At 36.4% G+C, this 26,827-nt stretch overlaps 1 protein-coding gene across 2 annotated transcripts in view; it reads left to right on the top strand.

Annotated features, from left to right (window-relative positions):
- Positions 1-26,827, top strand: part of GPC6 (glypican 6) — a 1,088,426-nt gene that overhangs the window by 22,238 nt on the left and 1,039,361 nt on the right. The window lies entirely within an intron of this gene.

The raw sequence follows: 26,827 nt of genomic DNA, 5'->3' as shown, positions 1-26,827 counted from the left end.
AAAATCATATTTCAAGCAGTGTAGTAGTCATCATAATAAAAAGTCAGAATTCGTGTTTCTTTTCACTTTCTTTATAGTTCAATATTGATTTTACTTTGAATTATATTTTGTCATGGTGGGTGGGTAGGTAAGGATACACTATTACTTTTTTCATGCTCAGGGTCTGATATCTATCTCTATCCCCTTTGCAATGCAAAGCAAACTCTTTAATAGCATTTTTTCCAGAAGGAAGGTGAAGGCTTTTACACCTTGCAGAGCTAAAGACCAAGATGTATTACCAAGCCTTCTGTTTCCCTTTTGAAGCCTATTTATTATTGAGAATGCATTGTTCTTTCTGAAGAGCCAGTCCCAAGAGGTGTGGGCACTTAGGGAGAAGGGAATTTGAGAAGCATGGCCCAGGTAGCAAGAAGGAGAGAAAAGAAAGTTATGGCAGGATGACCCTTTATGATAGAAAACATTGAGGTATTGAAAGCATATATTCCACGTTCCGAGAATTGCATATCTTTTAGGTTTTCCCAGGCTTCCAGTTTCTTAAGAATTATATTTCTTAGCAATTAATTTCTAAGAGTGATAAGAAATCCACGATGCTTTGACGAGGCCAGTGCTTTGTACTAGTGATTTTTCATGGAGAATTGATTTGAAACAGCTGTTTAGATGCACTGAATATGAATATGGCTTTTTAAAACAGTCTAAGGTATAAGAAGAATCCAGTAGATAAATACTACTTCTAGTTAAATACATTTTGTAATTTCTTTGCAAAAAAACAAAAAAAAACAAAAACCAAAAAACAAAAACCCAAACTTGCTTGTTTCTAGGGAAATTGAGTGTAAATCCACCACTCCAGAATTCTCTGAGGAATGTGGTTGCTATTTGAAGATTTTAAGCCCCTTCAGGGCTGGGTTTATGCAGTTTCACTTGTTTCACATGTACTTTGCCCAAGGTTGGACAGACAGATAAGCTTCTTAACTGCTGGATTTAACTGACTATTGGTTCATTTTTGAGGTGTCAACCTGGGGTTTAGTGAAAAGTTTTGAGGATAGGCAAGTATTAAAATGGAAAAGAAGATTAATAATAAAGATGAAGTAATTTTGATATTTCTGGCCTCATTCATGTTTATTTTCTTTTTCCCTATCTATCACGTCACACACACCTTACATATATATTTTTCAATGTAGAGTTGTGAGAGTGCCCATGTGGGGAGTCAGGGTCTATAAAGTCTGTCATAAGACTGTAACATATCCAATGTTACAATATATTATAACTCCTTGCAATTATTTCTTGACTTCCAGAACTTTCCTCCAGTCAAAAATAACCTTTACCTTTCTCAGGCCCAGATTATGGAATGTTGTCGTGACAGTGACTGTGGGGATACTGGCTTCAGATGTTAGCTCAGCAGAGGAGGGAGGGTTCCAGAAGAAGAATGAGTGGGAGAGAGCAATTTAAAAAATGGGTGGAAATCTAGATGCTCTCATGCTGGGTTATATTTAAATCTACTTGTGAAAAGAAATGTGATGAGGACTTAAAAGTCCTTTAAAACTTGAACAATTGACATATCATGACACATCCTTCCAGATGTTTTTAATTTTCAAAAATATATGTATTGATGCTACAGAAATATTTAATGATACAAAAGGATTGGCCTCTTCAGAGGCGACCATTTTTATAGGCGTTTGTCATCCTTTTGTTGATGTTTTATGTGTATACAAATATTTATAGATGTTATATGTATTTACTCAAATGGTAACACCCTGTATATATTTTTACTCAGGTATTCTTTTCCACTTAACAATTCTCTTGAAACTTGTTTCGTTTTAGCACCTAAGGTCTCCCGTCTTCCCCCTCCCTACCACCAAGGTTGTATTATTTATTTATTTTATTTTTTTTTAGTATTTTATATTTCACTCCGCAGCTTTACTATACCTTGTTTACTCAGTGGCCTTTTCATGGACATCCACCTTGTTTCATTTTTGCTATTACAGACAGTACTGTCATGGATGTTGTTACATGAACACCTTTTCACATGAGTGGGAGTTATCTCTAAAAGAAATTCCTGGAAGTGGAATTTCTGGAGAAAAGTCGTAGGCATCAGATGTTTTGATCGACATTGCCACATTTCTCTGCACGTTAAATGTGCCAGATTATCCTGACAGCAGCATCAGAGAGCACTCAAAAGTTTCGGTGTTACACAATCCCAGAGGATCTTATTCACGTGATTGTACATATGGATGAAGTTGTGCTTTCTCCACAGTATTCCCAGCCCTGCTTGATTCCAACTCCTTGCTCTTCTGATATTAGGACTCTTGGTTCAAAGTTATGGGCTATTCAACTTTAGATGGAGTGGATGAATGGATGGATTTTTGGGGATTTGCTTCAGGTGACTTTTCTCTTGAGAAATATGCACCATTGCAGAAGAAAGTTGTGTAAATGAAAATAGGCCTATTAAATATGTGGGGTTGATGGCACACTGGAAATGAAATGATTTATCTCTGTATTTGGAATAGAATATGGGAGTCTCTGAGTTAGCCCAGTATCCAATACCAACATGCATTCATCTAAGAAGTTCATGAAGGATGATAAGGAGATCAGATTATGAAATTTCTTAGAGGTCTGCTGTCTGAGTTTTTAAATCTGGCTTGCTTAATTTTAGACACCAAACATATGGCCTTAGCTAATTATACGCTTAAATGCGATGCATTTCAGAATGGTTGATGTTATTCTGTAAGGGACCTCTCAGAGGCACTGATAATAAGATATGTGATTAGAAAGATAGGAGATGTATGTAAAGTGAAATTCTTACCTTTTGAAAGAACTGCCATAAATTTTGGGTAATTGATTCATTAAGAACTATGTGTATGTTTACTTTTGGGTGTCTAATATATAACACCATAATTGCATATGTGTGGATATGTGTATGTATATATACTTCTAAAATGTACACACAATGGCATGCTGGAGCCAGCCCAACTCGGCCATACTGCCTTTTTAAATTTACAGGCATTTTGTAAGGTGATTGACTTCACATTGGTAGCTTCAAATCACCCACAGTGGGATTATTTATACCCCAGAAATTGGCAAACACCAAAAATCAGGACCTTACTTCCTGGAAAGCTGGTTGTTAAACACTTGCCAGTCCACCTCTGTATGTATGTATGTATGTATGTATGTATGATTGATACTGTGTCCAAAATTGAAGAAACTTTCAGAACTATTAAAAATCCAATTTGTTTGTGAGCTTCTGGGTGGCTCAGTCCATTAAGTATCCGACTCTCAGTTTTGGCTCAGGTCATGGTCTCAGAGTGTTGAGATCATGCCCCACATCTGGCTCTGCGCTCAGGTGTGGAGTCTGCTTGACATTCTCTCTCCTCCTCTCCCTCTGCCCCTCCCCACTCATGCTCACTGTCTCTTAAATATATAAATCTTTTTAAAAAGTCAATTTGTTTGTAATGTCTGATTTCTAATAAGGAAAAGTAGAACTTAGTTCTTTGGTACTTTTCTCATCAAAGCCTTAGCAATGCTTTAAGGAATAATTTTACCTTTTTTTTAAGTACAAATACTGTATGTATGTACCATTATAGTTTCTTTTAATTTGTGTATACTTTCTGATTGTTTTTGAATAGTTTCATACCAGAAGAATCTTTTGCAAGTCATAAATTATAGACACACTAACAGCATGATCTACCAGGATTCATAGTGCTAGCTGTTGACCCTAATGAGCAAAAAGGGTCACCTAATTTTAAAATTAGGTTAAAACTTCCAGTTTTAAAACTGGAAGTGCTGCTATGGAATTAAATATGCACTCTAAAGTCAGAACGGTGCATAGAGTTCCAAGTACTCAGCACCTTCATTTATAAGAATGAAGAATGGGAATTAATGCTATTAGGATTCATCTGACTTAGCATTTGAATTGCCAGATCCAGCCTAGCCTGGATATAAGTGTGTTGAGTGTGAATATAGAGACTGGGGCAGTAGGGCATGCAAATTGAGCAACATGTAGAGATTGTGTTCTTAATTTTCCTCCCTCAAGAATTGAAATAGGGAAGAAACCTGTTATCCAGTCAAATATAGGTAATGTTAATAACTTGATCAGAAGTTAAGGAGAGTAAATGCCAGAGTTAGGGCATTGCAGGTAAATATCACTTCTGGAAGGCAGAAGTAATAGACAGTTGTATATAGCCTTGTGACTCCTGTCATTCTATAAGTAGTAAAATGTGATTTATTATTCTGCTCTCTGTCATGTATTACTCCAGACACACAAAGAAATGATGACTTAGAAATCTTGCATAAATATGAACTAAGAGACTCATTGTTTCTGGATGTCAAAGAGATTATAAATAGACTATGACACCTACTTTAGCATATGACTTACTGATCTATGAAGAAAATAACTTTTAAAACCTAAATTAAGCAGAGTAATGATAGTTTACTAATAATGAAAGCCAGCTGTGCTTGTTTCTTTTAATAGCAATATTGCACTATTAAAATGTGGAGGTTTATATGCTGGGCGTTTGGGAATGCAAAGAAGATTCATTTCTTAGGGTCCTGATGAATTCAAATTTGTGATAACCTATTTCATTCCAGTTTTAAGAGTGAAAAATTTAAAGAATTGGATTTGTCTGAAATGAAGACTTAAGAGTGCATTAATATGGGCTCTTCCCAAAACAGAGACGTTAGGTCATTAAAGGCATTGCAGCTTCTATCTCAATCGACCATTTATTTTTCAGTAGACTTTTTTGAAAGAAGTTTTTTAATAAGTTTTATTATTTAAGTAATTTCTACACCTCATGTAGGGTTTGAACTCACAACACTGAAATCAAGAGTCTCCTGCTCTTCTGACTTGTGTTGAAAAATCTCTTTATATATTTGAAGATTCATATGAGATTACTGCTGCTCTTTCCCTCTCCTGGCTCGAGCATTTGATTCCTATACCACTGCCTTTGATCTTTTATTTCTAAATAATCTAATAAAAACGAAAGCACTTTGTGAATTGTGAAGAATGACATGAATGTGCAATATTAGTTTTAATCACTATACATTTATCTCAGAGCCTAATTTTAGGATTTTAGGACTGACACATTTTGAATGGTCTTTGGAATTTGGAGAAAGCTAAATATCATTTAAACATTATCCATTATTTATTGCCAAATATGACGTGGCCAGATTATCAGTTTATTAGATTACTTACCTAAATTTTCATCAGTTTGTAGGCACAAACGTTTCTGTACATGTTGAAGGATGGGATAGAGTTTTTATGTAACAGATGAAAAGAAAAAAAAACAACATACTTAGGTTAGTAGACACGTTGACCTTGGGGAAGAATGAGTTGTTATAGCTTTCTCTGAAGGGATGTGTGTTGTTCAGCATGTTTTTGTACTGTGAATAAGACTGACTGGAATACTGTTTTACTTTATTCACTCAGTTTTTGTAACCTTAGTAACTAGCCCCTTAATTTAGATTGTATCCATTTTGACTTAAAAATAAATGATCTATATTTGCATAGTTTTCTCAGGCCTCATTTTTAGCATTTTATGTATCACAAAAGGTGTTTTAAAGTGGGTTATGTGCATTTCTACAGGGAAAAGTCATCATGAGAGCATTATTGGGACAGTATATTCGTACATTGTTGTATATGCTTGGAGAATCTCTTGGCTAGTTGGTCTGTAGTTTATGAAAGACGAATTCTCCAGGGCTATTTGCCTATGGCTGGTTTTGCCCATATATTTGTAGGTGTTTTGATCTGGATCAGAAACTCTGCCAAAGTAGATCAGACAATCTCCAAAGTAGAGGCATAGAGATAAGTCTTAGATAATCTCCATTTAGAATATTACAGTCTCAATATCAGGGTCTTCAGTCAGTGAAGGAGCCTATAGGACACCAGAAACTACTTCAGTTGCCGGGGATATAGCAATGAATAGGCAGGCTGGATTTTTGCCTGTAAGGAGGTGTAGTGGGAATGGGCTGGGTGGGTGCAGCATTTCTGGTGATATAAAGACCAGTTCTAAGTGAGGGAGCCAGGTAAGCATTTTGGCAATCTTTGTGTCTGTACCATTTGCTGCATTCGAGTCTATCTTATTTGGAAGTGCATGGATATGAAGTGGCTTGGTAAGATTGGTTGACTGAAGCTAGGTGCGTCTTTTCAAAATACCACTCCTTTGGTTCAGGCACTATAGTGTCTTCCTCTGCTTTTAGAAAGAAGGTATAGTTGCTTATAATGACCCACAGGATCCTCACTGCCTGCATGCTCTACCCTCTGCACACTGACCAGACTCTGCACACTGACCAGAAGTCAGGCTCCCCCCAGGACCACCTGCTCTTCTCTTCCTGCCCCTCATTTAACAAATGACCTCTCCAGCATCCTTTAGGTTTTAGCTACGCCTCCTGTCCTTGGGAAGCCTGCCTTGAACTCTTTGCCAAGGTCAGAGCCTCTTTCTTCCAACTTCTAATGTCTTTCTGGAGAGTACTTTTTAACAGCTGTCATAATCAGATTTAGTTGAAACAAGATGATGATCGTTAAATTTATAAAACATATAGGATAACTTAATTTTTTATCATTGAAGTGAAATAGGGGGTTTAGGATAGGTTTGAAATTTCACATTTTTCTCTAGAGAGAAGATGACTTTTGTTAGCAATATTATGAGTGATTGTGTACTGGATGAGTAATTGGAGCCATGTCACAAATTTGGAAATAATTTCATACATGTTGACTTCCTTAGGATTCTATCAGTGAAAAGGCAATAAAATTAAATTTTTAAAAAAGATTTTATTTATTTATTCATGAGGGACACAGAGAGAGAGAGGCAGACACAAAGGCAGAGGGAGAAGTAGGCTCCATGCAGGGAGCCCGATGTGTGACTCGGTCCTGGGACTCCAGGATCATGCCCTGAGCTGAAGGCAGGTGTTCAACAGCTGAGCCATCCAGGCATCCCAATAAAATTAAATTTTGATGTAGGAAAGACATATAAATATAAAGCCTATGCTTCTAGAAATGAGTATCCACATGACATTTATTTCTTATTCTATCTGTTGAAAATTTGAGTATTGATTTCTACTTTTGTATTTATCAGTGAAATGAATATTGATTGTCATAAAAATGTCCCACTGACATTTTACAGTCCTAGAGCATCTTCTAAATAAAGAAGTAAATTGAGGCCGTGTAATTCTATTGTCATGTATTTCTCATTTTAATTTTTACTCCTTTCCTCCCTTCTGTTTCTTCTTTCTTTTCTGTCTTATTCTCTATTTGCTGTCTTTTTCAATTAATTGAGTAGTGCAGGAATACAGGTCCACTGTGTAGACTTATGTGATGTACCCATCCTGACGTCACAGGGATGAGTAAATGTTAAAAGTCCCCATGGCCATCTATGATTTCGTGCTTGTTATCCTTAATTGATGTTTCACACCAGAGGCTTTTGTGTTTATACAAGTACATACATGCACATACACTATTATCTGTATATATATTTATAGAAATGTAGATAACATTTATATCCTATCCAGGGATTAGGTGGTATGCATTGTAAAAGCAATGTGCTTTTTTTTTAACCCCACTTCACAAAGGATTAAAAATCATTTTACATCTGTGCACCTGGAATATTTTTCTCTTCTCTGTAAGCTGCTTTTCAAATCCAAAATACTTTCAATTTCTCATTGAAACTCTTCCAGAAGCCCTTATCTAGAACCAGCTCCATTTATTTTGTATCTTTCTCATACCATTTTCACATTGGCGTCCTTTTAAATTTCTTATTTATTTTTTTTTTAAAAAGATTTTTGTCTATTTCTTCATGAGAGATACAGAGAGAGAGGCAGAGACATAGGCAGAGGGAGAAGTAGTTTCCCTGCGGGGAGTTCAATGTGGGACTCAATCCGAGGACCCCAGGATCACAATCAGAGCCAAAGGCAGATAGATATCTGCTCAGCCACTGAGCCACCCAGGTTTCTCATTTTAAATTTATTTGCGTGTTTGATGCCCTCACAAGGAAGTAAAATCCCAGCGGATGTTCCTCTCAGTGCCTTATATAAATTTAGGGGGTGTAGAGAGTCCACACTTAACACTGCCTTTCCTTTCCATCATTTGAGACTGAAGGAGGGACAGTATAGGGAAAACAGAGATTAATGTGACAAATGGAGATTAAAGCTAATTGTAGCTCGGCATTCAGATCTTAGGTTGAAAGGACTTGCTGCCAAGGACCCAACAGAATTTAACAGAATTGCACCTGTAGTTAATGGCACATCTGGACAACTAGAGGTCTTTCACATTTTTTCCTTTGGAGCAGAAGTAGAACAGAAAGCAACTTCATTCCGGGGGAAACTAAGGGTTTGTATGGCAAGCCCGACTCTTTCTCCATTATTCATTAATTCTGATGACAGTTCACCTTCCCGAGGTAGACATGCCTAAGGGGGCACGAGACACTGGGATGTTATTCCAGGAGAAGTGTCTGCAGGAAACTTCTTTGGTTGGGGAAAAGTGGTACTCAGTTATAGACCTTGAATCTTTCTGCATTATTTACTGTTTCATTCAATTTTTGCCTTCACTGAGCTCCGTAAAGTTGATTTAGTTAGATCAGATCTGTTAGTCTCCCTGTCTCACCTGCCGTCCCCAAGACCGTGAAGGTATTGTCTAAGAACCGGGAAAAATAACTTTCTCTTTCTGAAACACCCAGGGCTTAAGGTAAAGTATTTAAAAATCGTTCTTATAAAAATTACAATCTAGATAATTCGTAAAGCAATTGATGGATTGGAGGCTTAATGTGTGTTAAATATAGCTTTGGAGTATAGCTTCCGTGTACAAAAGGGCCAGACTTAGGGTAGTTTGACTAATGATTTCTTGACTTTCTGATGTTGTAAAAGTGATATGCATTCACTAAAAGAAAACATATTTGAAATGTCAAATGTTGCTCTTTTTCTGGGCTAGTGCTATGTAGTAGATCCTCTCTTGTGATGTGGGGCAAGACACATCTGATGACAGCAAGCCATAGCTCCTGGGAGCTGCACCATCGTGAGGGGAAACAACCAATAGACTGACAGTCACTCTGCACTCATATAGCCATTCTGTTCTTCACTCTCAGTACAGTATTTCATACACTACACCAGAGAGGCAGCACTTTATTATAATATATAAGCTTTGTGTTCGATTATTTTGTCCAACTCCAGGCTATTGTTAGGTTTCCGGCATGTGTAGGGTTGGCCAGGCCAACCTGTGATGTTCAGTAGCTTCAGTGCATGAAATTCATTTTCAAATTATGATATTTTCAGTTTCTGATGAGTTTTTTGGGATGTAACCCCATCATAAGTAGAGGAAGATCTGTATACGTAAATTCTTACACAGAGATCTGAAAATAAATGACTGGAAATAAACCAACAGAAGTAAGCAGTATACCCGTGGTTGGAATTTTTGAAGAAGACCAAATGAGTGATTTAATATTTACTGTAGTCACTTTTTTCTTGAACTTCAGCAGAGCTGTGGATCTTACTGTTAATATAGAAGTTAATTTTGCATAGAATATCATATACTTTGGAAAGAAATATGAATGGAACATCCCTGCCATTTGAGTCTTTTGAGTGAAATTTTATTATTAAAATGGGAACTAGTCTAATACTTGTGGACAAAAAACTAATTTTCCTAACTCAACTGAAAATTTGGTGACTGTGGGTTTTCAAAATAAGGAACCAGGTCTTAAGGACTCCAGGGAAGACCAGTAATTATCTCTTTTAGTTATTTGCACTTAATGTAACTATAAACAGTAAGACAGTTCCTATCATTTTAGATATTCTGAAATCAAGTTTATTTTGTGCCAATGGTATTATAGTTACTTATTTAATATCACGATAAACATTTTTACTGATGTTAATGAAACAAAAATAAGTCATAGTTTTTTACTTGCTAATACCTCTTCAGATAATAATGACATATATTGGATAATATAAACCTAGGCCACTTTGGGATATTCTTTTTGAATTTGGAAATGTGACTAGTTTGATGATGTAATAAGTATAGTTAAGCTGTCATTTTAATGACAGCTTTGAGAACATTTAAGTTGTCTTTAAATGATTCATTTGCCAAGTGAATAACATAAAAAGAATTAAAACTGGGTGGGAATTTAATCATAATATATGAATTTATATTACTTTTGAGATTGCTTTTTAAAAATTTGAAGTCACTTCATTTGCAAAAATAAATGTGTGGGACTACACTAAAATAAAAAGCTTTTGCACAGCCAAGCAAACCATCAACAAAACAAAAAGAGAAGCTACTGAATGGGAGAAGATATTTGCAAATGATATATCTGATAAGGAATTAATATCCAAAATATATAAAGAACTTATGCAACTCAACACCAAAAAACAAACACTCTTATTAGAAAATGGAGCAAGAACTTGAATATACATTTTTCCAAAGGAGACGTACAGATGGCCAATGGAAACAGGAAAAGATGCTTAACATCACTAATCATGAGCAATGGAAGACAAAACCATGATGGGATATCACCTTACCCTGTCAGAATGGTTAACATTAAAGAGACAAGAAATAGCAGATTGTGAGAAAAAGGAATATACTTCATATACTGTTAATGGGAGTGTAAATTGGTATAGCCACTGTGGAAATCAGAATGGAGCTTACTCAAAAAATTAAAAATAGAAATACTGTATGATCCACTAATTTCACTACTAGGTATTTACCCAAAGAAAATGAAAGCACTAATATAAAAGGATATATTCACCCCCATGTTTATTGTAGCATTATTTATAATATTCAAGATATGGAAGCAACCCAAATGCCCATCTGTAGATCAACAGATAAGGGAGATGTGGCACATAGACACATGCAATGGAATATTACAGAGCCACAAAAAGGATGACATCATGCCATTTGTGACAATATAGATGGGCCTAGAGGGTACAATGTGAAGTGAAATAAGTCATACTGCAAAAGACAAATATATGGCAGGTAGTGGAGGGCTAAAAAATAAATGAAATTAAAAATAATAAAAAAGTCACTTCAATTTAGAAATAATTTATAGGAGAATGAGTTTGATTTTGAGCAGTAAAATTTGAGAGAAAATTAGAGAATGAGGTGATTTGTGTATGTATATCTTAGGAAATGTTTGAATGATGTGATTAGAATGGAGTCATGGTGTTTATAAGTCTTTCAAAACACTGATTGTTGAAATACAACATTCTAGGTTGTGAAGATTCTTAAATAATTCATGTAAGGTATCTGAGTAAAGCTTCAACAGTGTGTTCTAGTCTTATTTGGATATAATGTCTGTGAATGAGTAAATAAGGTTATAAATATTCATCTATTTTATCACTGGCAACAGCTGAGAATCTCTGAACGGACAGTGGACTGCAGAATCTAGATCTTGGATGCCTATGCATACTTACCGACTTTTCCCACTTTATTTCCATGCTCAATATCAGTAGTTCAGAAATATTTTGTTAACCAGCTGCAGAAACAGAATTATGCTTCTTTTATCAGGATAGAAAAAGCTGTTACCTGGTTATCCATAGATGACAGATGGTAGGCTTTATTCTCATCAAAAATCTTAGGACAAAGGAAAGATCAGCAAAATGCTTTGCCCTTTTTTTTTTTTTAGAAATCTTTGGCCTGAAATATGACTACTAAAGCCAAATGTGAGTGAACTGTACTCTAAAAACGCAAATTGTTTCCTGAGGTCTAGAAAAAACCTTTTAGTTCTCTCTGAAATCGAGGAATAAATTTTCCAAACTATTTTTTAATAAAACATAATTTGAATCATATCCAGGTAAACAGGATTGCACTTTAAGTGAGATATTTAAAAAAAAATTGAACACATAATCCATTAGGAATATTTCAGATGTAACAACAGACTCATAGAATCCTTTGCCACTAAGCTGAGACATTTCATTTGCCTTAAAGTTAAAAGAAGTATTTTACATGTCAAAATTTAAGTTTGTCATAGAAATTTTATGTACTTTGGTATCTGGATTTCTCTACATAATAGTCCTTTTAGGATCAACAACTAATTTCCTTTTTTCAAGGAAATGGTAAAGCTGTCTTCACACAACTTCTGTATAAGAAATGTAAAACTTTAAAAGGTAGTTTTGAAAATTATTCACCTAGACATGCATTCATTCATTCAACCATTCTCTACTAAGCTTTGAAATATCTCCGTCCCTAAGGTGTTCATTTTGGTGAACAATGCCACATAAACAAATGAATAATGCGTCATTGTTTTGGGGAATGTAGTAGATTCATTCTGGAAATTATAGAAATAATATGTTTCCTTTTAGTATCAATACAAGAATAATACTTTTAGTATCGAAGTGTTGAATGCTATGCTATAATGAATGGATTCTAAAGGAGGACCAGATTCTTTGCTGCATGTAGATTTTATTCTAAAATATTTACAGTATCTAAAAAAAATAAAATATTTACAGTTATCTATCTTCATTTATTCAACGGTGTATATTGAGTGCTTACTATATACCAGGCTTTTTGTTAGGAGTCTGAAGTGAAATGTGATATGCAAATCCACAGGAGGAAACTTTTTACATCTGAAAAAAACTATTACAAATAAAACCTGACTTCAGATATTTCAACTTAGTTTATTGGCAATATTTTCCTCATAAGTGCTCTATGGTTCTGTACCATTAATACAAGTTTTAATGCATAAAATGTCTGCAATAAATACAAAAATATATCCACTGTTTTTGAAATTTTCTGGATAAGTCTTAATAGAAATTAATGTTAGTTATGCAACTAATTCTAATTTTGATATAATAATTGTGTTTTTAGAGTACTTTAACATACTAATATTGTATTACAAATTAGCACCTTAGATAATACTTTATAAAAGACTCAGAGAAAAATGCTGTATGGGGAATTAGTAAGGATTTGGGGTTAGACACTGGGGAAATTTAATCACGGGATTACATATTCACAAACTTGGATTGTCTATTCAAGCCTTCTGAATTTAAGTATTTAATCAGGCAAAATATTGAGGCATATTACACGTCCTGTTTCCAAACTGAAAGCCTCTTCTGATTATAGGCTAACCTGGCTGCCAACTCTGACATGTTGCAAACAGATGCAGTAATACGTTGAAACTCTTTTCATCTCATTGGAGGAAAGACTGTTTTAAAGTTCTTAATGGTTATTTTTCTAAAAATGCTTCATTTAAGACCTTAATTGGATACATGAAATGGCTTCTTCTGTCACTGAGCCTAGTTCATGCACATTTGCAACGTGTACAAAAGGAACCTTTTGTTTTAAACATTACACAATTCTATGAGGCATAGAAATGAGAAGAGAGTGTCATTCTTTAGAACGCTGTGTTTGACTAGATAGCAAAGAGGGAATCCATGGACCTCAGAGATGATACCTGTGGGAGCACAGGATTCGGATGGTGTGTTCGTTTGCTGGGGCTGCCATGGCAGAGTGCCACACACTGGGGAGTGTAAGTAACAGATGCATTCTCTCACCGTTCTGGAGGCTAAAAGTCTGAGAGCAAGGTACATGCAGGCTTGGTGTCCTCCAAGGTCTCCCTCTGTCCTCACGTGGTTATCCGTGCTGTCTCTGTATGTCCAAATTTCATCTGATGAGGATCCAAGTCAAATTTGATTGGGACCCACCCTCCTGGTCTTATCCTAACTTAACCACCTCTTTAAAGGCCCTATCTACAAAGATAGTCACAATCTGAGCTACTGGGTCTGGGGGGAGTGGGGGTGGTGGTGGTTAGTGCTTTGACATGTAAGTTTTGGATGGGGGCGTATAATTTAGCCCATAACAGCTAGGAAAAATTTTAAGTACTTCGATATATTTATAATAACCACAGTGGAAACACTACCTTTAGCCAAGCAGGAGTCAAGGATGGCCTTGGAAGGTAGTCCCAGCTGAAGAAAGGTGAGACAGTCTTCACGATTGTCCCTGCCTACAGACTAAACTCTGTTTCAGCTTTTACTTTGTGGGTTGTGAACAAGTAAAATCAAGTAACTAGTGACTTTTTTGCCTTTGTAGTAGATCTTTTGGTAAAAGTTAGGGATATACAACGCTAAAATGTCTGAAACTTTGGTCTTTTCAGCAAATTTGTTGATCTTCTCACTTAGAGATCTTGAACTCAAAGGGGAGGGGAGGGAGGGTGGGTGTGTGGGTGGTACGATATGTGTACCCATGCACATAAGTTGTGAGGGGTTCTGTGGGGGGTGAGGATAGTGATAGGATGAGATTCCCCTTGAATGGATGGAGGGAGTGCCCTCTGGCCAGAAATGCCTAGATGTCAAGGCTTCTCTGAAGAGCCTGTATAGGGTGGGAATGGGCAGCTCCTGGAACTCAGGGCTGGAGATTGCTCACAAAGCCACCATGGGATGACTTGTTGCTGGCTCTCTGCCTTCTCTTTGGAGTACCTCACATGCGGGACCCAAGGCCTGGTGAAAGCCTTGCTCTCTGGGCAGAGATTCTATCATCAAGTACAGTCCACTGTCCGCTCAGGAACTTCTTAGACAGGTGGTTCTTGTTTTCTTTCCAGCTTACCTGTTTCTCTGCTAGCCTCTAGGCAGCTTGCAAAGAGGAATTTCCATTTTATGCCTCTTTTATATTTTGCCTCATACAAATACTGTCCTCCATTTCAACGTTTTTTTAAGGCAATAAAGATGATAATCAATGCTTCCAAAATACTCATAAACCAGAAGTGGAGTCGTTACATGGTTCTGTGACTGGAGAGAAGAGTAACCGAGGGAGGGATGTTTTTCCTCAGAAATCTCCCTCCGTGACATCTCCTGTAGCACTATACCCACTCCTAAGTACATAATTTTTTTTGTTAATTATTAGCTTAATTATGATGCTTTGTAAAGGTTGCATCATAATTTTACTCCGAGTGAAGGAATTCACAAATAAACGAGCACAGTGAAAAGAAAGGCTGGTTCTGACTGCTGGTTTTGCAGGTGATAGCCTGATGACTGTTAGCAAGTTGCTTTACTCCCTCTGTCTCAGCATCTCATCTATAAAATGATGAAGATCATATCTGCCAACCTAATTAAGAGTTGTAAGGATCAAGTGAAATAATGTCAAGGAAAGTGCTTTATCAACTGTCAGGCACTATACAAATAGAAGTGATGAATGCTGGTAGAGAAATGTGAGATTATATTGGAGGCATTAAAAGCTTATAATAAATGCTTTTGCTTCTCAAAAATCTTGTCTGTTCAGACTAAACCAAGGTGTCTTTATTATAACTCCATTCCTCTAACTTCAGGCTGAGCTTGAATTTGAAATGTTCAGATACCTAGAACTTAAATGAGTTTTAGTTGTACTCTGGAATCATCTATTGAAAAAAACTACGGTTAATTTTTCTAAACCAATTTGTTGACTGTCTTTCACCTTTTTTGAAGGAATGATTGTTACACTGTGTGTAATTTTTTTTGGTAAATATCTTTCCAATGTACTATAAGCTTCCCAAGGGTAGGGATCCTATCTGTTTTGTTTCCTGAGTGGTTAGCAAGCTCAGTGCTTACACAGCTCAATAGAAACTTGTGGGATAAATGACCAGGGAATGTTTCTTTTATTTATATTAAGGGTTTTCACATTTGTTTTCCTAACATAAAATTAGCTCCTTGATGCTGTGCCCCTCACTTTTTAATTACACTCTTTCTTTTGAAAATAAGTTTATGTTATGTCCCAATTATTTAAATAATGCATTTCTCCAACACTGTATTTCCAGGATAGAGCATATTGATATTATAATAACGTTTCCATAATCAGGAAGTGCCACAATAAGTTTCGCTATGTGAGCTGAATAAGGAAATATATATTTTAAAATTTTTGTTTTATTTTTTTGTTTTATTTTTAATTGTGGTTATAATCACATAACATTAAATTTGCCATCTTAAATATCCTTTTTTAATAAAGATTTTATTTATTTGAGAGAGAGAGAGAGGGAGAAGCAGACTCCCTGCTTAGCAGAGTGTGATATGGGGACTCAATCCCAGGACCCTGAGATCATGACTTGGGTTGAGGGCAGATGTTCAACTGACTGAGCCACCCAGGCGCCAGAGTCTTAAATATTCTTTTTTTTTTTTTTTTTTTTTTTTTTGTGAGTCTTAAATATTCTTATGTGAACACTTCAGTACTGTTGGGTGTATTCATTCACATGATTGTGTAACAGATCTCTAGATCTTTTTTATCTTGCAGAACTAAAATTCAATGCTTATTAAACACTAGTTTCCCCTCCTTTCTACATTGTTTCTGTGATGTTTGACTATTTTAGATACCTTATAGATGAATATTTTTATTTTTATTTATTTATTTAAAAGGTTTTATTTATCATGAGGGCACAGAGAGAGAGACAGAGACATCGACAGAAGGAAAAGTAGGCTCCCTGTGGGGAGCCTGATGTGGGACTCGATCCCAGGACCCCAGGATCATGACCAAAGGCAAACTCTCAACCCCTGAGGGTTGGATCATGACCAAAGGCAGACTCTCAACCCCTGAGCCACCCAGGTGCTCCTAGAAAATATTTTTAGAAGACCTATATTGATATGTTAGTTTTATTTCTGCTCCTTTTTTTGACTATCAAAGTCATATAGGAAATCTGGATCATGTAATACAAGGTGATGTTTTCATTCTCATTTATATATAGCAAAACCAGATCTTAATTTTCTTTAATAAGCATCAGAGTTTTATTTTTTTTTTATTTTTATTTTTTTAGCATCAGAGTTTTATACTCCTAAGGGTAAACAGTAAAATAATGAGAGAGTGAATAAAGACATTTTCTATAATATGTAAAGCTATAGGTGCTTTTCTAAGTCAAAATAGATTTAGGTAAGGAAAGGAAAATATGATCTATCTTTAAAAACTGCCTATTATTAAAGACTCATTTTGATTTGAAAACCCTTTCTTTTCTAAGGTAATTGAGACTGTTTTCACTTTTGCAGGGAAGAATAGCCTAGCTAGATCAGTGATTATCAAATTTGAATTGGAATCACCTGGATAGCTGCTGCTGCTTTTTTTTTCCTCACCAAAAACTGTGCTGCACGTTCAATGCTTAATGTAAATACGATTTAAAATTATGATTTCTGACCTTAAGGACTCCACAAAAGGGCAAACAGAACAAATGGAGGTACCTAAATCATACAGAAAATGATAAAGCTTATGCCCATATCTTGCTTTCAAAACTATGCAATTTGTTATGACGATATAAAGAAAGATTGAAATTTTTGATAATTAGGCTGCCCAGATTTGGATATTCCTCTAATGAAAGGACAACTATGATACTCCTAAAAGAGAATCAGATGTATATATTCATAGATTAGAACAGTGGAGTTTACCTTCTAATGTTCAACTTTTTGAAAAGTTAAGATTTCAGCAAACAATTTGAAGTTAAAAACTATATAGCAGCATTTCTTTCCCAGATTAAACAAGAAATTCCTCAGTGGATATTAAACAATCGCTATTTTAACTTCTTTAGTTGTTGAGAGTAGATAAAAAAAAAAAAAACATATGCAATTGCTCTAAGTTTTTTGGTTGCTGTAAAAATAGGAAATCACCATAATTGAGTTGGCAAGAAAAAAAAGCTCCAGTAGAACAGACATGATACTAGCATGTATCAATTGGAATTCCAATTTTTTTTTTAAATTTATTTATTCAGAGAGAGAGAGAGATAGAGAGACAGGCAGAGGGAGAAGCAGGCTCCATGCAGGGAGCCTGACATGGAACTCCATCCCAGGTCTCTAGGATCACACCCCGGGCTGCAGGCGGCACTAAACTGCTGCGCCCCCGGGGCTGCCCCCAATTTTTTTAAATGAATAAACTCATCCACTAAAATAGCAAATAGTCAATTTTGGTTAAAATTTTTGGAGATTATTAAAATACATCGAAATCCATTTTTATGTGGAAAAAAGACATGTTACATATTTTCTGTTACTGTAGAGCTTATGAGAGGAAAGAGGAATAGAGGAAGAAAGTCTGTAATGACCAGTTTTCAACCAGGAAGAGCCAGAAGTACCTGCCTCCCTTCCCCTCCAGAGATGCTAATTCATTAGATTTGGGGAGAAACCTGAGCATTTTCATTTTTAACAAGTTCCAATGTGATGTTAAGCTCTGGGCCTGGGAATCATACTTTGGGAACTTTTGGTCTGGAACAAGAGTTTCCAGTGTATTCTTTCAAGGAGTAAGAGGTGGTTTATCGAGGCTTGCCCTGTCGTTTTGCAAATGCTGTACTATATGATAGTGACTGTCACCATATGAAAGACTCCTTGAGATCCTGCCTTAAGATGGACTCTTTAACATCGCTTGCAATATTTCCTAAATTTATTTGATTCCAGAAACAGCTTTACTTATCTTTTGAGGGAATAATCATGTTCAATTGCGCATAGTTTGTAAAGTACTCTTTAGGATAAAGAATTAGGAAAGTATAAGGCTTTCAATGTCATGGCTGACAGTACAGGGTTATGGAAATCATGGTAAGGCAGGGGCAGTGGGCGGCTTATCTCTCTTCCTTATCTTTATTTATTTATTTATTAAATATTTTATTTATTTATTCATGAGAGAGAGAGAGAGAGGGGGGCAGAGACACAAGGCAGAGGGAGAAGCAGGCTTCATGCAGGGAGCCCGATATGGGACTTGATCCCGGGTCTCCAGGATCACGCCCTGGGCAGAAGGCAGTGCTAAACCGCTGAGCCACCTGGCTGCCCTCTTCCTTATCTTTAAAATTGGTATGGTATAGTTCCATTCCTAGTGTAGAGAGGAAGATAAAGGACCTAATGTACTTGAAGTTTCTTCAGAGATAGAAAATAAAGAAAATAAAAATTGTATGAACCTTAATTCTAGTCTTTGTTTTGAGGTTAGAAACTGAAAAGTCCTATCATGGTGTCTGAAACAGACTGTTTGGTTTTTCAGTTATTATTTATGTAAGTTTCACAATAATGAGCGCACAAATTGGTTAAATGTGCAAAGATTGTGGCAAATGCCTAGTTTGAAGCAGGCATTGAGGAGTATAATGATACCTACCTGAGTCCAAAAGGCACCAGGTGGCCTCCTTTAAAGAATAGTTCCAAGTTAGTGATTAAAAGCAGCCATGATTATGCTACGGTTTACCTGAATGCCTTTTTCCACCCTTGTTTCTGAGGTGAGATTTCTTCTTCAGAGTTCCAAGTGGAAGGATCAGAACAAAACTTTCTCTCTAGGAAGTGCCAAGAAAGTGGCCTACCTCCTCCTGTTCCTGGTGCCAAGAACAGGCATATACCTATGTTAAGTTCCTGGGTAAACTTAGCTTTACAGGCGTGCCATTCTTTGTATGCATATGGTTATCTCTTCCTTTCTGTAGATTTTTTACCCATGGTTTTTTATCTAGGGACAAATAATCTAGCTGGCCAACAGGGCTTTGAGTTTCTACAAAGGCATAAAATAAAGTGAAGAAAGTCAACACCTAACATTACATGTTGTTTATCTTCTTTTCCTTTACTTTATTGGAGTTATTACATTGGACATAGATATATTGGGTTTAAATATGATGTTTGGCTCTATTATGTACATAGTAAATACAAAATAAATGTATACTCAAGTATGGTATTTTCATATTGTATGTAGCATGGTGTGTAGCCCTGTCACTATCTCAAACCAGGTGGGCCCTCTAAGGGAATGCAAAGGGTACTTTACAAATGGGGCTGAGCAAATTCTCTAAGGCAGATATTATTGCTTTCAATTTAAAATGTAAGGCCATCCAGAAATACTGCATAATTGGTCCAAAGTCATGCAGCCTGGAAGGGGTGAGAACAGTATCTGAACCAGGATTTGACCTCCATAATCTGCCACATACATTGCATCTTACAATGTGGAAAGAACAGACCAAGGCCTAGAATTATATTTATTTGGAACACAGTTGAAGTTTTGAAAGGAGAATAGTGCTTCTCTCTAATTGAAAGGACTTATTATTATTAAAATGTGAAAGAAATATGCCAAAATAATTTGTTTTAATACTCTGGTGTTAAATACCAATGTACTAACTATGAAGGTTAGTTTGTCAAGAAAGCACTTTAAATGAAAACACCTATATTTTGCAGCTATTTTGAAACCACTGCTTTAGAAAATTTTGATATTCAGAACATGGAACAACAACAACAAAAAAGACAAACCATGAATTGTATTTATTCTGTATTTATTTCCTGACACCACTGCCATCAGGATACCCCTAACCTTAATAAGGACTTGCCAAGTGCTTGTCAAAAGTTCATGCTACTAGGAATTGACTGTGTTCATAAACAGTAGTCTAATTTTTCGTTTTCTTGTGGTTATCTTACAGTTAGAGCAATTTTTAGCTCCTAGTACATCGTTTATACATGAACATTGAAGTGTTAGCTGATGGTAGAAAGTGTTTGAAAAATGGGGGCTTAACAGATGATAGATTATGTTTTGAACAGTGAAATAAGAGCTTATTTCCAATGTAAATTTCAGATAATTTAAAAGGAAGCAGCCTTACTCTTTCAGAAGAAATTATAAGAAATCTGGTAACTTGTGGTGACTGACGTGATAGATTCTCTAAGTGGTTAGGTCAGTAAAGTCATCCACTCTACTAACTCACCCTATAGTTACCTGTGTTCATTTCTTTCCTCCAAGAGTATTCCTTATTTGCTGTTTTCTTTTCCCAACCACAGAAAGGGGAAGGACCGGATGCCAGTTTTGGGGGACCCCCAAGTGGTTTGTCAGTCACCACTCTTTGTGGTGGCTCCTGTTGGCTGTTACAAATGTGTGTCGTCGTTACTCCAGGAACTGTACTGGGTGATGTCGTGGGGATGCTGCCCTTGTAGCCAAAAGAGCAGGTGCATCCATCTGCCTGTCCTGGCCTCTTTCTGTCCCATGCCTTCTCACACCCTGTTGGTTCTCCTGTTCTGCGTGACTACTGTGCTAGTCCTTCCCTCCTATCGATACTTCTATTTGACAGTGCAACCAATCAGTGATTTTTATCCAGTGGTTCTTCTTCAAGCCTTCACTTCATCCACACCAGTAGGTGAGCTCTGTTGCTCATGACAGTGGGACTGATTCTAACTTTCCTGGATGGGTTTTTTCATGTTGCCTGGAAGAGGTAGCCACACTGTGGGCTGTATAAAGAGTCCATGGTTTCTCATGGGCATGACTGGAATGGAAGGGTAGGAAGATGAGGAATGTAGGGCCAACATAACCTCTTGTTTTTTAAAAAAGATTTTATTTGTTTATTTAAGAGAAAGAGGGAGTTGGGAGGAGCAGAGGGAGAGAGAGAACCAACTCTGCACTAAGCATGGAGCTGGAGGGGGAGCTTGATCCCACGACTTGAGATCATGACCTGAGCTGAAACTGAAAGTCTAATGCTCAACTGACTGAACCACGCAGGCACCCCTAGGCTCTCATTTTTATACTTTTATATGTTACTCATGTAGCTACCTGAGTGAAATGGAGTTAATAATAATGGTATTTACTACAAAGTTGTTTTTGGCATTGAGCATTTACTAGGATTTTTTATACCTTCTGAAAGTGAACATTTACTGTGGTATTTAGTAATTTCAATGTACAATAAAATGAAGAAACATTTTTGTGTTTCTTTCATAGGACGGTCCTAATCCTAGATTTTTTTGAAGAAGATAGTGAAAGAAAAATAATATTTAGAATACAGCCATTCCTTTCCCTTGAGCTGAGGAGACAAACCTATGAACTTTTTAAGAAAATTGTCCTCAACATGGGGAAAAGTTCTTAACTCAGGGCAATCTATCAGCATCATTGGGGAAAATTTTCAAACTAAGCATATTCATCCTCCATTTCTAGATTCTGATGATATCCTTCTGAGAGTATCATAATCTGTGGAGAAGAGGGCCAGTCTGTATTGTGTGAAAAACCCCTCTAGTGGTTCTGATTCTCCCACCCCCTCATCTCAACTGACTTAATCAAGGCATTTGAATGAAAAAGAGTTTCCTGTCAGTTTTCTCTCAGGACTCTCTCCTTAAACCTAAGAGGAACAGACCTACTAGAGGGATTAATTTTGGCTAAACCAAAGGAATACTTAAAAATTTTTTTTTTATTATTTTATTTTCTATTTTGAGGGAAGGAGGGAGGGAGAGAGAGAGAGAGAGAGAGAGAGAGAGAGAAAACATGCATGTGAGGGAGGCACAGAAAAGAGAGGGAGAGTAAAAATCCCAAGCAGGCTGCATTCCCAGCATGGAACCCAATGCAGGGCTGATCTCATGACTCTGAGATCACAACCAGAGCTGAAATCAAGAGTCAGATGCTTAACCCACTGACCCATTCAGACACCCCAGAAATATTTTTTTTTTGTTTTAAAGTTACGATGTAGTTTAAAGAGTCAGATATTTACCCAATTAGAAAAATTGCTTGCTACCATCTCCATTTCTCTTTCTATGGAGATAATCACTTTCAGATTTTTTTAGATAATTTTTTGCTTGACTTTTAAATTCTAGAAATTTTGAATTGATTGCCCACATGGTGGAGGAGGATTTAGTACAGTGTATGTTTTCCAACCTCATTTATCTCTAATCAGCTCCAAAATAGGAATAATTTTATTTTGTTTTGTTTTCCTGATGGAAAAATACTAGAGCAGAGGGGAGGGTGAGATTTTGAGGTTGAAAGAGACCAAATGTTAGGGAAGGTCATACTGGATGGCCTCAATTTTTTCTAGAAAATCAGAGATGGGTTAATCTTCCAGAGTTGAGTTGCTATCAGCTGCTATTGGTAATTCATTAGGAAGTTAGATAAGTGTAAGCATTGCTGTGGACCAGTGGAGAATGATCAACTGATATGAGCTGATATGATAAGTGATCTCCACCAAATACAGTGGCTTTGTTGAGAATGGTGGAATTTTAATTTTCATTCTTTGCAAAGAACAGAAGAAAACAGTAAAAAAGCTAGAAGGGAAAGGTAGACAGCTTAGTGAATGTGACAAATGTAACTTTGTTCAGTTACATGTGCGAATGGAATAGAGGTCTCTTTGGTGGGTAAATCCAAACTGCAGGTAATACAAAATTTAAAAACATTAAAATGTTTATATATCTCTTTATTTATGTGGATAACTATGGATGTTGTTATTACATTCATTCACTTCCTGGTATGATCTTTGACTTGATTAATAGTTGATTTGTATTCCTAAAACCCAGAAACAAATTGGAGGAAATGCATAGCTCAGCAGGTAAGTGGCAGGAAGCCTACCCACAATTTCAAATTCCCTTTTCCTTTTGGGGACCCACAAAGTAGATAATCTAAGAAATGGACGATTAGGAATTGACACCTGTACACTAGGGTTTCTATTTTCTGAGGACAACACTGTTTTGTATTGAATGCTATTAGTTTTCTAGCTTTGTATGTTTGTAATAATAAAGTTTAGTTTCTTGTAGATGGTAAATTAAAACATATAGTTCAGTGCTTTTTTTCAGCAAGTGAATCTGATTTGATATTTAAAAGGATGTACTTGTGCAGTAGAAGAAAATAGCAGGGCCACCAAGTTGAAGTACCAGAAGTGAGTCCCTCTGGGTATAGCTGCAGTGCAGTTAGCAATAATTTTAATTGGAGACCCAAAGTAAGCTAACCTCAAATCATGTGTATGTCTTACAAATAGGGTTTATTGTGTCTTTTAAGTCCTTTTAGAGGCTTATGAAGATTTATACTTGTGGTTAGCTGCTTTGTCTGAGCTACAGAGAATATTTAATAGTTTTTATCAGGATTAATGAGCAGAAATGTCTCAACACATGAAATTCTTTAGTATGTACATTGTAGTCATTTGACATTCTCTTTCTTCACTTGCGTTAGTGTTAGTAATAAGAGACACTTTGATATGTGCCCTTGTAGTTCATGTATTTTTCAGATTTCTGTGAAACCGTTACATGATACATTTATGTAATTAACACTTTTCCAACCTCAAATTTGTCCAAGAATTATCTAGTAAATACATAGATTTTACAAGTATTGTAACATACAACCTTATAAAATATTCACTTTGTTTTAGCCAATACATACTTAGTGCCTACTGTGTGCCAAGTGCTAGACATAAAATATTGAAGAAATCAGCACCTAGGGGAGTTTACAGATTAGAGAAATTAAATAAAAATGAAAATAATGTATAAGCCTAAATTGTAGCAGTGTTGCCCCAGAGAAATTGAGGATAGTGTAGGGTCTTTATCCGGGGGGTAGTTTTTGGTTTGAAAAGTGAGGAGAGGCCTCCTTAGTGCAGGTGAGCTGTGTTAAAGATTTTGGTCTTTATCCTTGGAGGAAGATGCGCTTTTTGTGAAGAATTTTGACCATATGGCAATATTCAGAGAGGAAAATTAAGATCACTGATAATCCTCTTAACCTACAGCCTCTTTATTTTAATATTTTGATACCTTTGTTAAAATGGCAAATTGAAAAAGTATTAATACATTTCAGTTATCTATAGATAAAAACAGAAGTTTCAGGGTGCAAATGTATAACAAGTAGTAAATAAGCAATGAAGATCTAATGCACAGTATAATGAATATAGATAATAATGGATTATAATGATATAATATGATTAAGTATTGTTTCAAGGGCAGATCTGCTAGAATATACACGTATCAAAGTAATATACTGTAAGCCTTAAATTTAAAAAATGTAGCATGTCAAATTTATCAAATAAAAAATATAAATCTGTAAATACATACTCTTTTCTTGAACTGGGTAAAGGAGTTGCAATCCTCACTACCATGCCATATTGCTAGTATTTGGATTAGCAAATAATTTAATAAGCTAAGCAATGATTTTCACACTCTAGTCCCAGTTTGGCAATTTAGACTGTAAATCAGGGTTCTGTTTATATCTTTAACATCCTTTACCCTTTTGTCAGAAGATCAGTTTTTATAATTTATTTTATTGCTTGAAATGGAGACTATTTTCTCTGGGATGAGTGCGCGCGCGTGTGTGTGTGTGTGTGTGTGTGTGTGTGTGTGTGTGTTTGATGGTAGATGGAGAAAAGCCACATGAATGATATGTCTTAAAACCCTGCTTAAGGGCACCTGGGTGGCTCAGTTGGTTAAGCATCTGTCTTTGGTTCAGGTCATGATCCTGGAGTCCTGGGATCAAATCCTGCATTGAGAGGGTCCATGCTCATTGGGGAGCTTGCTTCTCCCTCTCTCTCTGCCCCTCCCTACTGCTCATGCTCTCTCTCTGTCTCTCTCTCTCTCTCTCTCTCCCCCTCTCAAATAAATAAAATCTTAAAATAAATAAAACCCCGCTTAAAAAGTTAGCAACCCTCATGATGGGTCTTTCTGGATCATGTCAAAAAGTGTGAAAGTTAATGGGATGCCCTCGGACATTTTTTTAAATTGTGGAAGGACAATTTTTAAAAATTGTTCTTATTTAGTGATTGTCAATATAAAGGTATACTACCTAAGTTCAATCTACATGAGAAATACAGTTGAAAACATTTCAGAGACAACGGGTATATTTGAAAGTACCAGAAGTCAGCAGCCTGGTAGAGAAAGAAATGTGTGCGTGGAAGCTGACTAGGGAAATATTTCCAAAGTTCTCTGATGCTGACACTTAGATTTGACCCTAAAAGCATAGGAACAAAGGGCCATGTGGCATCTGTGATTTCAGAGAATGACAGTCTTGACATAATCTGAGGAAGAACAAAGCTGAGAGAGTGTATTGAGACTTCGAAGGCCTGGTTTTCAGAGGCTCTTCATGACTCAGGACGTCTCGTGCAAATAATTTTTTCTCTTCTAAATTGGAGAAGGCTGTATCCAACCGTGATATAAGTCGCTGTATATGTGTATTTTGGTTATTCTTATACTATTAAACTTTTTTTTTTTTTTTTGGCATTCTGTGCAGTTTACTAGAGTGGTCCAACTGTTGATCCACCCTGAGGGAGGGATATGGATTAGATTAGGAATTCTAATGCCCTGAGGGGTTAGTGTAAGGAGAAGGCTCTCCTACTCTACCTCCTGAACATTTGGGTAGTGGCAGGGAAAGCCAGCTTTCTCATGTCCTCCCTCTTTCCCCTTCTTTCCTCTGCCATCTCTCCCTCCTTCCTTCCTTTCTGAGCTCCTAGTATTCAGTGATATAATATAAAAGATGATCCCAGTGAGAAACTAAATTATAACTTTGTAATAATGTATAGATAATTAAAAGTCACCATAAGAATGTAAAATAATTCCCTAAGCCTGTTTTGGCCTAGAGCAAGCCAATGACAGAGGAGGCAGAGGCAGAGGCCTTTGCAGCCAGGAGTGGAAGCCTGGTTCTGGCGTGAGGCTGATCCTCCCACAAAGGCTCCCGCCTAGAGTCTGTCCTCCCCCACGTGGCTGGGCAGCAGGCCTCTCAGCTCTTGGCTTATTTTTAACAAAGCCAGTGTGTGAGGAGAGCGCTTGTGATTCATCTGTTACTGAGCCTGCCTTCTTTTCATCTTGAAGGACATTATCATCACTTCTACATATTCAAAAGATATGGGAGAGGAGATGTGGAATTGAGTAATAATTAGGAATGTGGCACATGTTGCATTTATAAGACACACCAAACTATCTTTCAAATATTAGGAGGTGTAATCAAGTCTGCAACACATTTTGCTAATGATATTTCCTGTAACTTTTACCCACATGTATTACAAGGGAAATGATATCCATATGTTCCATCCATTTGCACAGTTCATTAAAGGGCACATTTAAAGGAGTATTTGATAATCCTTTGCAACTTTTTTCCTTCTGAAAAATAATTCAATTTTAAGGAAGTCGTGTTTTCTTTAGTTTTCTAGTAATTTGAATTTTGTACAAATACTCCTGGAGGAGAAAAAAAATCTGTGATACCAGAGAGATGTCATCATCGAGATTTGCTCTTAGGCAATCTCTTGATTTTACTGTGTTTTATTAAACTGTC

Source organism: Canis lupus, chromosome 17 (assembly GCF_048164855.1).
Source record: "Canis lupus baileyi chromosome 17, mCanLup2.hap1, whole genome shotgun sequence".
Classification (NCBI taxonomy): domain Eukaryota; kingdom Metazoa; phylum Chordata; class Mammalia; order Carnivora; family Canidae; genus Canis; species Canis lupus.
This window is presented reverse-complemented; position numbering and strand designations above follow the sequence as displayed.